We start from the raw sequence: 13,615 nt of genomic DNA, 5'->3' as shown, positions 1-13,615 counted from the left end.
ATACACAAGAGGAGAAGACATACCACTGCTCTCATTGTGGAAAGACATTTTCCCAGTCAGAGGACCTGAAATCACATGAGAGAATAGAGAGGCTGTGTTCTGACTTGTGTTTTTGACTGAGAATTTGTGATTCTGTTTGGACCGTCAGACTTGAGTTCACTTTGTGTAATGTTAGTGCACTCTTTTTTTAATCGCGATTAATCCATTGTCTGGAAGGGTTAAAAATACACTGAAAACATCCAAAATACATCCTGTGTACTGTTAAAATCTACAATGCCATGTAAAAACAAGATGACATTGAGGTTAAATAAAGGGTGCTTTACCAATGTAACATATTTTGACACGTCCACTGTGGGGCTCTGTAGAGTCATAATATCCATAACAACTACAGGTCAAACAGGGAAATGGTTCACATCGTTTTTCCACCATTCATTTCCCCCATAGGGCTGTGTTTTGTTTAGGCTCACAGTGGTGTGACGTTTTGATAACCATGTAAATCTCTCTAGGTCAAGGTGACTGAGGACACACAGTGTGTTGTGAATTTATTGTAATGTTTTTAAAATGGTATAACTGCTTTTATTTTAGCTGGACCCCAGGAAGAGTAGCTGCTGCCTTGGCAGGAACTAATGGGGATCCATAATAAATACAAATACTTTATCAATATATTTGTCTCTCTTTACTCTTGGATTCTAAAATGCTAATTAACATCAAAGTAGACGACATGCAAGACTACAAATCCCTACAAGCTCCTGCATGTCATCTCTAGCCGACACCTTTCACAGAACAGTTCACTGAATTGTCCATTGAAATACATTTTGACAATTTAATCATTGCTACATTAAGGCCTGATTGGTGGAGTGCTGCAGAGATGGTTGTCCTTCTGGAAGGTTCTCCCATCTCCACAGAGGAACTCTGGAGCTCTGTCAGAGTGAACATCGGGTTCTTGTTCACCTCCCTGATCAAGTCCCTTCTCCCCCGATTTCTTAGTTTGTCCAGGCGGCCAGCTCTAGGAAGAGTCTTGGTGGTTCCAAACTTCTTCCATTTAAGAATGATGGAGGCCACTTTGTTCTTGGGGACCTTCAATGCTGCAGACATTTTTTGGAACCCTTTGCCAGATCTGTGCCTCGACACAATCCTGTCTCAGAGCTCTATGGACAATTCCTTTGGACCTCATGGCTTGGTTTTTGCTCTGACATGCACTGTCAACTGTGGGACCTTACATAGACAGATGTCTGCCTTTCAAATCATGTCCAATCAATTGCATTTACCACAAGTGGACTCCAATCAAGTTGTAGAAACATCTCAAGGATAATCAATGGAATCAGGATGCATCTGAGCTCAATTTCGAGTCTCATAGCAAAAGGTCTGAATACCTAAGTAAATACATTTGCAAAAATCTCTAAAAACCTGTTTTCACTTTGTCATTATGGGGTATTGTGATGTCATTATGGGGCATTGTGATGTCATTATGGGGTATTGTGATGTCATTATGGGGTATTGTGTGTAGATTGATGAGGGGGGAAAAAAGTAAATTTTAGAATAAGGCTGTAACGTAACAAAATGTGGAAAATGTGAAGGGGTCTGAATACTTTACTTTTCTACCGCAGTTTTGTACATGATCAAATCAAAGTTTATACACTGTCATGTGATACGTGATATAGAAAAGTCCAATCTTAGGAGAGTACATGGGAGGCACTATACTGTGTGTCTGCAGGTGTCTATCTGGTCAAAACCACTGATACAGGTGCCCCTCCACCCTCTGGTGGGATGGATCATGTCTACAGAGAAACCTAGATTCAAATACTTAGATTTGTGTGTATTGGGTATATGTTGTGAAATTGTTAGATTTTACTTGTTAGATATTACTGCACTGTCGGAGCTAGAAACACAAGCATTTCGCTACACCCACATGAATATCTGCTCAACATGTGTATGTGACCAATAAAATGTGATTTTGATTTGAAATAAACGTCCTATTTATCAAAGGTGCTTTTGTCTGGGGTCAAAATTACTCCAAAGGATTTGAATTTGTTAAAAGTCCATATTGATACAGAAACACTAAACCATGATTTAGATGTATTAACAACCAGTTGATTGACAAAGTCATGAAAAATTGGAAGAATTGAATAAAATACATTTTGGCTATGATAAAAGATATGCCTCTGGGGTCAAAATGATCCATGTCAGAAATATGGTTCAATGCAAATATGTAGTGGGTGTAAAGTCTGTTTTAAATTCTCACTCATTAAAAACGAATCAATCAACACATGCTTCTCTTTGAACGACTTAATATAATATTAAACATTTATGAAATAAATGAAAAATAAACGTTTGGTTCCTCAGCTGCGTTGCCCACTCCAGTCAGCAGATGGCGATGTGCGTCTTTTAGGTTCAGGCGATGCTGTCAGTGTGACGTATAATCTAGTGGACGGGACGCTCCTTCAACAACAACAGCTAGTCAGACACCTCGGTAGCTTTCTAGCAAACATAGCTACAACATTCACGCTCTTTACACTGTTTTGGTGTATATTAGTCGCTGTGTATTAAACACACTTCTGTCGTATGTACTTGTTGGCCCATTTAATTATATATTTACGTTGTTTGTCAGCTAGCTGGTTTGCTAAGTTAGCTTAGAACTAGGCTAGTCGCTAATGCTAGCTAGCTAACATCCCCGACCATGAGTTCACTAAGCTACTCTCCTCCTGCTAAAGAAGAGGAGGTCTGCTGGACGGAGAAAGAAGCTCTAGTGAAAGAGGAGGAGGAGGAGAAAGATGTTACAATACAAAAACAAGTGGAGGGTGAAGCTGTTACCGTGAAAGAAGAAGAGAAAGACGTTAGAGTGAAAGAGGAGAAGGATGTTACAGTAAAAGAAGAGGCGGCAGAGAAAGAGGAGGATGCTGTTTTTGGAGTGAAAGAGGAAGAGGGGGTGATTGTCACATCGATAAAGGAGGAGGAAGAAGAGGAGGAAACTGGACATCTTGGTCCGGTTTCCCAAACACATCTTAAGGCGTCCAATGGTTCTAACGATGAACTTAGCAATAAGATGGTTTTGAGAAACCGTTCCCTGATTAACACTAGTAAGTACTGTCTTAAATACAGAGGCACAAACTCTGCAGTTGTTGAACTGATGTGTGGTGTTAAAGGGGAAATATGTAATTGCTACATCCATATTTGGACTTTCAATTATTAATTTATAGCCATTGATTCTTGAAGAATATAACACATGCTTCGTGAGCTTAGTTCAACTGTTGTACCCCATCAGAACCCCAAATAAGCTTTTTTTACTCCAATGTTTAGAAACAATGTAAATCAACACTGTATAGCCTCAACATGGTTAAAACTATAATGTTGATATCATGGATGGTCAGTCCTTGCATCCATAGGTCCGTCTATTAATTTGAGAGTAGCTACATTTCTCCAGCCCCATCATCATCTTATTACCAAGACAGTGATGGAATTACAACTTTGTTATTGTTTCAACTGCAGATTGATTGGTTGATTGTGTGGCTTGTTTAAAGGGACAACCTAGGATTTAAACAGAAACAAAATGGCTGTCCAGAGACTTGGTTTGGTAAACATCTGAGGAATGGGGGTTGGAGAAATGTAACCACTCTAAAATTCATAGAGAAAGCTATTTACATTTACATTTAAGTCATTTAGCAGACGCTCTTATCCAGAGCGACTTACAAATTGGTGCATTCACCTTATGATATCCAGTGGAACAACCACTTTACAATAGTGCATCTAAATCTTTTAAGGGGGGGGGGGGGGGTTAGAAGGATTACTTTATCCTATCCTAGGTATTCCTTAAAGAGGTGGGGTTTCAGGTGTCTCCGGAAGGTGGTGATTGACTCCGCTGTCCTGGCGTCGTGAGGGAGCTTGTTCCACCATTGGGGTGCCAGAGCAGCGAACAGTTTTGACTGGGCTGAGCGGGAACTGTGCTTCCTCAGAGGTAGGGGGGCCAGCAGGCCAGAGGTGGATGAACGCAGTGCCCTTGTTTGGGTGTAGGGCCTGATCAGAGCATGAAGGTATGGAGGTGCCGTTCCCTTCACAGCTCCGTAGGCAATCACCATGGTCTTGTAGCGGATGCGAGCTTCAACTGGAAGCCAGTGGAGAGAGCGGAGGAGCGGGGTGACGTGAGAGAACTTGGAAAGGTTGAACACCAGACGGGCTGCGGCGTACTGGATGAGTTGTAGGGGTTTAATGGCACAGGCAGGGAGCCCAGCCAACAGCGAGTTGCAGTAATCCAGACGGGAGATGACAAGTGCCTAGATTAGGACCTGCGCCGCTTCCTGTGTGAGGCAGGGTCGTACTCTGCGAATGTTGTAGAGCATGAACCTACAGGATTGGGTCACCGCCTTGATGTTAGTGGAGAACGACAGGGTGTTGTCCAGGATCACGCCAAGGTTCTTAGCACTCAGGGAGGAGGACACAAGGGAGTTGTCAACCGTGATGGCGAGATCATGGAACGGGCAGTCCTTCCCCGGGAGGAAGAGCAGCTCCGTCTTGCCGAGGTTCAGCTTGAGGTGGTGATCCGTCATCCACACTGATATGTCTGACAGACATGCAGAGATGCGATTCGCCGCCTGGTTATCAGAAGGGGGAAAGGAGAAGATTAATTGTGTGTCGTCTGCATAGCAATGATAGGAGAGACCATGTGAGGATATGACAGAGCCAAGTGACTTGGTGTATAGCGAGAATAGGAGAGGGCCTAGAACAGAGCCCTGGGGGACACCAGTGGTGAGAGCGCATGGTGCGGAGACAGATTCTCGCCACGCCACCTGGTAGGAGCGACCTGTCAGGTAGCACGCAATCCAAGCGTGGGCCGCGCCGGAGATGCCCAACTCGGAGAGGGTGGAGAGGAGGATCTGATGGTTCACAGTATCAAAGGCAGCAGATAGGTCTAGAAGGATGAGAGCAGAGGAGAGAGAGTTAGCTTTAGCAGTGCGGAGAGCCTCCGTGACACAGAGAAGAGCAGTCTCAGTTGAATGCCCAGTCTTGAAACCTGCCTGATTAGGATCAAGAAGGTCATTCTGAGAGAGATAGCAGGAGAGCTGGCCAAGGACGGCACGTTCAAGAGTTTTGGAGAGAAAAGAAAGAAGGGATACTGGTCTGTAGTTGTTGACATCGGAGGGATCGAGTGTAGGTTTTTTCAGAAGGGGTGCAACTCTCGCTCTCTTGAAGACGGAAGGGACGTAGCCAGCGGTCAAGGATGAGTTGATGAGCGAGGTGAGGAAGGGGAGAAGGTCTCCGGAAATGGTCTGGAGAAGAGAGGAGGGGATAGGGTCAAGTGGGCAGGTTGTTGGGCGGCCGGCCGTCACAAGACGCGAGATTTCATCTGGAGAGAGAGGGGAGAAAGAGGTCAAAGCACAGGGTAGGGCAGTGTGAGCAGGACCAGCGGTGTCGTTTGACTTAGCAAACAAGGATCGGATATCGTCAACCTTATTTTCAAAATGGTTGACGAAGTCATCCGCAGAGAGGGAGGAGGGGGGGGGAGGGGGAGGAGGATTCAGGAGGGAGGAGAAGGTAGCAAAGAGCTTCCTAGGGTTAGAGGCAGATGCTTGGAATTTAGAGTGGTAGAAAGTGGCTTTAGCAGCAGAGACAGAAGAGGAGAATGTAGAGAGGAGGGAGTGAAAGGATGCCACGTCCGCAGGGAGGCGAGTTTTCCTCCATTTCCGCTCGGCTGCCCGGAGCCCTGTTCTGTGAGCTCGTAGTGAGTCGTCGAGCCACGGAGCAGGAGGGGAGGACCGAGCCGGCCTGGAGGATAGGGGACAGAGAAAATCAAAGGATGCAGAAAGGGAGGAGAGGAGGGTTGAGGAGGCAGAATCAGGAGATAGGTTGGAGAAGGTTTGAGCAGAGGGAAGAGATGATAGGATGGAAGAGGAGAGAGTAGCGGGAGAGAGAGAGCAAAGGTTGGGACGGCGCAATACCATCCGAGTAGGGGCAGAGTGAGAAGTGTTGGATGAGAGCAAGAGGGAAAAGGATACAAGGTAGTGGTCGGAGATTTGGAGGGGAGTTGCAATGAGATTAGTGGAAGAACAGCATCTAGTAAAGATGAGGTCAAGCGTATTGCCTGCCTTGTGAGTAGGGGGGGAAGGTGAGAGCGTGAGGTCAAAAGAGGAGAGGAGTGGAAAGAAGGAGGCAGAGAGAAATTAGTCAAAGGTAGACGTGGGGAGGTTAAAGTCACCCAGAACTGTGAGAGGTGAGCCATCCTCAGGAAAGGAACTTATCAAGGCGTCAAGCTCATTGATGAACTCTCCAAGGGAACCTGGAGGGCGATAAATGATAAGGATGTTAAGCTTGAAAGGGCTGGTAACTGTGACAGCATGGAATTCAAAAGAGAGAATGTCCACTTGGGAGAGATGAGGATTCCAGTGCCACCACCCCGCTGGCTCGATGCTCTAGGGGTATGCGAGGAACACGTGGGCAGACGAAGAGAGAGCAGTAGGAGTAGCAGTGTTATCTGTGGTAATCCATGTTTCCGCCAGCGCCAGGAAGTCTAGGGACTGTATAGTATATATAATAGTAGGAATATAGTAGTATAGTATATATAACAGTAGCAATATAGTAGTATAGTATATATAATAGTAGGAATATAGTAGTATAGTATAGTATATATAACAGTAGCAATATAGTAGTATAGTATATATAATAGTAGGAATATAGTAGTATAGTATATATAATAGTAGGAATATAGTAGTATAGTATATATAACTGTAGGAATATAGTACTATAGTATATATAATAGTAGGAATATAGTAGTATAGTATATATATAACTGTAGGAATATAGTAGTATAGTATATATAATAGTAGGAATATAGTAGTATAGTATATATAATAGTAGAATGACCCAACTAGCATTTATTTTTATCACTATGCATTTATTTTGGGATTCCACCGTGGAAACGTAATTTGCCGAAGCGAGATTAGAGAAGGAGAGTCATTTTATACAAACACATTTTCATCAAGTTTGCCTCTCTTCGATTACCTTTGACCTTTTTCAAGAGAAGGCCAGAAAGGATGGAGGAGCAACTCTAATTGAGAAAAGGCCTTAGACTTCGAATGCTTATTACAGCGCATCCCATGGGACACTCTGTTCCCTTGTTGTTGTCTGAGTAGTGTTTTTTTTTACCATTAATCCGTTAAGAGATTAATGAGAAGAAATCCATCAAAACAATAGGTTTGATTACATCAGATCTCTATAATAAAGACAGAAGACTACAGTATTATGATCATGCTCTCATGAGAGCTCTTTAATAATACATAATGTCATGTTTATAGGCTGAGCAGAGCTCTATAATAGTAGATAATGTCATGTTTATAGGCTGAGCAGAGCTCTATAATAATAGATAATGTCATGTTTACAGGCTGAGCAGAGCTCTATAATAGATAATGTCATGTTTACAGGCTGAGCAGAGCTCTATAATAACAGATAATGTCATGTTTATAGGCTGAGCAGAGCTCTATAATAACAGATAATGTCATGTTTATAGGCTGAGCAGAGCTCTATAATAATAGATCATGTTTATAGGCTGAACAGAGCTCTATAATAATAGATAATGTCATGTTTATAGGCTGAGCAGAGCTCTATAATAATAGATCATGTTTATAGGCTGATCAGAGCTCTATAATAATAGATAATGTCATGTTTATAGGCTGAGCAGAGCTCTATAATAATAGATAATGTCAGGTTTATAGGCTGAGCAGAGCTCTATAATAATAGAGAATGTCATGTTTACAAGCTGAGCAGAGCTCTATAATAGATAATGTCATGTTTACAGGCTGAGCAGAGCTCTATAATAACAGATAATGTCATGTTTATAGGCTGAGCAGAGCTCTATAATAATAGATAATGTCATGTTTACAGGCTGAGCAGAGCTCTATAATAATAGATAATGTCATGTTTACAGGCTGAGCAGAGCTCTATAATAATAGATAATGTCATGTTTACAGGCTGAACAGAGCTCTATAATAATAGATAATGTCATGTTTATAGGCTGAGCAGAGCTCTATAATAATAGATCATGTCATGTTTATAGGCTGAGCAGAGCTCTATAATAATAGATAATGTCATGTTTATAGGCTGATCAGAGCTCTATAATAATAGATAATGTCATGTTTATAGGCTGAGCAGAGCTCTATAATAATAGATAATGTCATGTTTACAGGCTGAGCAGAGCTCTATAATAGATAATGTCATGTTTACAGGCTGAGCAGAGCTCTATAATAATAGATAATGTCATGTTTACAGGCTGAACAGAGCTCTATAATAATAGATAATGTGATGTTTATAGGCTGATCAGAGCTCTATAATAATAGATAATGTCATGTTTATAGGCTGAGCAGAGCTCTATAATAATAGATAATGTCATGTTCATAGGCTGATCAGAGCTCTATAATAATAGATAATGTCATGTTTACAGGCTGAGCAGAGCTCTATAATAGATAATGTCATGTTTACAGGCTGAGCAGAGCTCTATAATAACAGATAATGTCATGTTTATAGGCTGAGCAGAGCTCTATAATAATAGATAATGTCATGTTTACAGGCTGAGCAGAGCTCTATAATAATAGATAATGTCATGTTTACAGGCTGAACAGAGCTCTATAATAATAGATAATGTGATGTTTATAGGCTGAGCAGAGCTCTATAATAATAGATAATGTCATGTTTATAGGCTGAGCAGAGCTCTATAATAATAGATAATGTCATGTTTACAGGCTGAGCAGAGCTCTATAATAGATAATGTCATGTTTACAGGCTGAGCAGAGCTCTATAATAACAGATAATGTCATGTTTATAGGCTGAGCAGAGCTCTATAATAATAGATCATGTCATGTTTACAGGCTGAGCAGAGCTCTATAATAATAGATAATGTCATGTTTACAGGCTGAACAGAGCTCTATAATAATAGATAATGTGATGTTTATAGGCTGAGCAGAGCTCTATAATAATAGATCATGTTTATAGGCTGATCAGAGCTCTATAATAATAGATAATGTCATGTTTATAGGCTGAGCGGAGCTCTATAATAATAGATAATGTCATGTTTATAGGCTGAGCAGAGCTCTATAATAATAGAGAATGTCATGTTTACAGGCTGAGCAGAGCTCTATAATAGATAATGTCATGTTTACAGGCTGAGCAGAGCTCTATAATAACAGATAATGTCATGTTTATAGGCTGAGCAGAGCTCTATAATAATAGATAATGTCATGTTTACAGGCTGAGCAGAGCTCTATAATAATAGATAATGTCATGTTTACAGGCTGAACAGAGCTCTATAATAATAGATAATGTGATGTTTATAGGCTGAGCAGAGCTCTATAATAATAGATAATGTCATGTTTATAGGCTGAGCAGAGCTCTATAATAATAGATAATGTCATGTTTACAGGCTGAGCAGAGCTCTATAATAGATAATGTCATGTTTACAGGCTGAGCAGAGCTCTATAATAACAGATAATGTCATGTTTATAGGCTGAGCAGAGCTCTATAATAATAGATAATGTCATGTTTACAGGCTGAGCAGAGCTCTATAATAATAGATAATGTCATGTTTACAGGCTGAACAGAGCTCTATAATAATAGATAATGTCATGTTTATAGGCTGAGCAGAGCTCTATAATAATAGATAATGTCATGTTTATAGGCTGAGCAGAGCTCTATAATAATAGATAATGTCATGTTTATAGGCTGATCAGAGCTCTATAATAATAGATAATGTCATGTTTATAGGCTGAGCAGAGCTCTATAATAATAGATAATGTCATGTTTACAGGCTGAGCAGAGCTCTATAATAGATAATGTCATGTTTACAGGCTGAGCAGAGCTCTATAATAACAGATAATGTCATGTTTATAGGCTGAGCAGAGCTCTATAATAATAGATAATGTCATGTTTACAGGCTGAGCAGAGCTCTATAATAGATAATGTCATGTTTACAGGCTGAGCAGAGCTCTATAATAACAGATAATGTCATGTTTATAGGCTGAGCAGAGCTCTATAATAATAGATAATGTCATGTTTACAGGCTGAGCAGAGCTCTATAATAATAGATAATGTCATGTTTACAGGCTGAACAGAGCTCTATAATAATAGATAATGTCATGTTTATAGGCTGAGCAGAGCTCTATAATAATAGATAATGTCATGTTTATAGGCTGAGCAGAGCTCTAGATAATGTCCTGTTTATAGGCTGATCAGAGCTCTATAATAATAGATAATGTCATGTTTATAGGCTGAGCAGAGCTCTATAATAATAGATAATGTCATGTTTACAGGCTGAGCAGAGCTCTATAATAGATAATGTCATGTTTACAGGCTGAGCAGAGCTCTATAATAACAGATAATGTCATGTTTATAGGCTGAGCAGAGCTCTATAATAATAGATAATGTCATGTTTACAGGCTGAACAGAGCTCTATAATAATAGATAATGTGATGTTTATAGGCTGATCAGAGCTCTATAATAATAGATAATGTCATGTTTATGAGCTGAGCAGAGCTCTATAATAATAGATAATGTCATGTTTATAGGCTGATCAGAGCTCTATAATAATAGATAATGTCATGTTTATAGGCTGAGCAGAGCTCTATAATAATAGATAATGTCATGTTTACAGGCTGAGCAGAGCTCTATAATAGATAATGTCATGTTTACAGGCTGAGCAGAGCTCTATAATAACAGATAATGTCATGTTTATAGGCTGAACAGAGCTCTATAATAATAGATAATGTCATGTTTACAGGCTGAGCAGAGCTCTATAATAATAGATAATGTCATGTTTACAGGCTGAGCAGAGCTCTATAATAATAGATAATGTCATGTTTACAGGCTGAACAGAGCTCTATAATAATAGATAATGTGATGTTTATAGGCTGAGCAGAGCTCTATAATAATAGATAATGTCATGTTTATAGGCTGAACAGAGCTCTATAATAATAGATAATGTCATGTTTACAGGATGAACAGAGCTCTATAATAATAGATAATGTCATGTTTATAGGCTGAGCAGAGCTCTATAATAATAGATAATGTCATGTTTATAGGCTGAGCAGAGCTCTATAATAATATATATTACTATTTCAGTCAATGTTATAGGCTGCAGTTGATCCATTGTTAATATCGTTTTGTTGGTGGCCCACTTCATCTCTAAAGTAATAATTACCATATTTTCTAAATGATAATTATTTAGTTTAGCCTTTCCTTGAAATGGCTATTTTGCCCATGTTTTTTGTCGACAAACAAACATTTGCTAATATCTTCAGTCTCCCCAAAGCGCTTGTCCTTTTGCTAATATATTCAGTCTCCCCATAACACATGTCCTTTTGCTAATACATTCAGTCTCCCCAAAACGCTTGTCCTTTTGCTAATATGTTCAGTCTCCCCATAACACGTCCTTTTGCTAATATCTTCAGTCTCCCCAAAGCACTTGTCCTTTTGCTAATATCTTCAGTCTCCCCAAAGCACTTGTCCTTTTGCTAATATATTCAGTCTCCCCAAAGCGCTTGTCCTTTTGCTAATATGTTCAGTCTCCCCAAAACGCTTGTCCTTTTGCTAATATCTTCAGTCTCCCCAAAGCGCTTGTCCTTTTGCTAATATGTTCAGTCTCCCCAAAGCGCTTGTCCTTTTGCTAATATGTTCAGTCTCTCCATAACACGTGTCCATTTCATGTCAATAATGATTCGTATTTTATGTATTTCTCCAACATTATTTAGAAATTTGCGTTTGCTGGTATACACACTCCACGCAAGGCCTACAATAGACACAAGTCAAAAGTTTCATTTATAACTTGTTTGCCATTCTGTGAGACAATTAAGTTGTGATTTTGAGGTGGGGGGCGGGGCTCTGATGGTATACACATGTTACAGTTCAGCAATAAGACCAGAGGAAGTGTGGTATATGGCCAATATAGCATGGTTAAAGACTGTCCTTAAGCACAACACAACACAGAGTGCCTGGATACAGCCCTTAGCCGTGGTATATTGGCCATATATCACAAACCCGAGGTGGCTTATTGCAATTATAAACTGGTTACCAAGGTAATCGGAACAGTAAAAATACATATTTTGTCATACCCATGGTATACGGCCTGATATACCACGGCTGTCAGCCAATCAGCATTCAGGGCTTTAATCACCCATTTTAAAATGTAGCTTTAACCTTATATTATAACATAAATTCCTATAGTACAGAACAACATTTTCAAGTATATGTAACCGATGTGAAATGGCTAGTTAGTTAGCAGTGGTGCGCGCTAGTAGCATTTCAATCGGTGACGTCACTCGCTCTGAGACCTGAAGTAGGGTTTCCCCTTGCGTTGCAAAGGCCGCGGCTTTTGTGGCGCGATGGGTAACGATGCTTCGGTGGGTGTCAGTTGTTGATGTGTGCAAGGGTCCCTGGTTCGAGCCCAGGTTGGGGCGAAGAGAGGGACGGAACCTACACTGTTACATATAGAATTTCAGTAGCATGCTGCTTAAAAACAACACATTCGTTCAAAACCTTTGGACAGTTAGAGCCCGTTTTTAAGACAGTACTTACTGATGGTAATCAGATCTCCTGACTCCTGTTCTCTCTCCCTCTTTCTCCTCCTTCACTCCAAAAACTACATCCTCCTCTTTCTCTTCCTCCTGTTCTTTTACTGAAACGTCTTTCTCTTCTTCTTTCACTGTAACAGCCTCACCCTCTACATCTTGTTTAACTGTAACATCCTCTTTCACGACAATGTTCAGCCCCAGAGCTTCTTTCTCCGTCCAGCAGACCTCCTCTTCTTTAACAGGAGGGGAGTAGTTTAGGGAGCTCATGTTCGGGGATGTTAGCTAGCTAGCTATCATTAGCGACTAGGCTAATGCTAACTTAACCAGCCAGCTACTATAGCTGACTAATAAACAATAACGTAATATTACATTAAATAGGTTAACAAGTAGATACGACAGAAGTGTGTCTAAAACACAGTCGCTAATATAGACCGAAAGCGTATAAATAGATTGAATCTTTCGGCTATGTTGGCTAGCAAGCTACCGAGGTGGTTGACGAGCTGTTTATGAAGAACCGTCCACTAGATTATACGTCACGCTGGCAGCATCGCCTGAAAGACGCACATCGCGGTCTGCTGACTGGAGGGTAACGCAGTTGAGGATCACATTTTATATTCAGACTAAGATTATTTTACATGGATTTAATTAAATAATACCATTATATTTAGACATACAAATACCTGAATGTGTTGATTGATTAGTGCGAATAAAACATGTTTACTACAGCACATTTAAGGCAGTTTCATTAAGTCAAACAACATCTAAATAAATAGCCAGCTACTGTAGGTCTATACTGCTCCTACATGGTGTAACAATACATCATGTAGATGTATATAATGAACAGACTAGGTCTATACTGCTCCAACATGGTGTAACAATACATCATGTAGCTATATACTACCGTTCAAAAGTTTGGGGTCACTTAGAAATGTCCTTGTTTTTTAAAGAAAGCACATTTTTCATCCATTAAAATAATAATACAATTGATCAGAAATACAGTATAGACATTGTTAATGTTGTAAAAAATATTTAAATAAATAAATAAAACAAATTAACCTTTATCTAACCAGGTG

This window comes from Salmo salar, chromosome 02 (genome assembly GCF_965601325.2).
Source record: "Salmo salar chromosome 02, fSalSal1, whole genome shotgun sequence".
In the NCBI taxonomy this organism is placed as follows: Eukaryota; Metazoa; Chordata; class Actinopteri; order Salmoniformes; family Salmonidae; genus Salmo; species Salmo salar.
Note: the sequence above shows the minus strand (reverse complement) of the source record.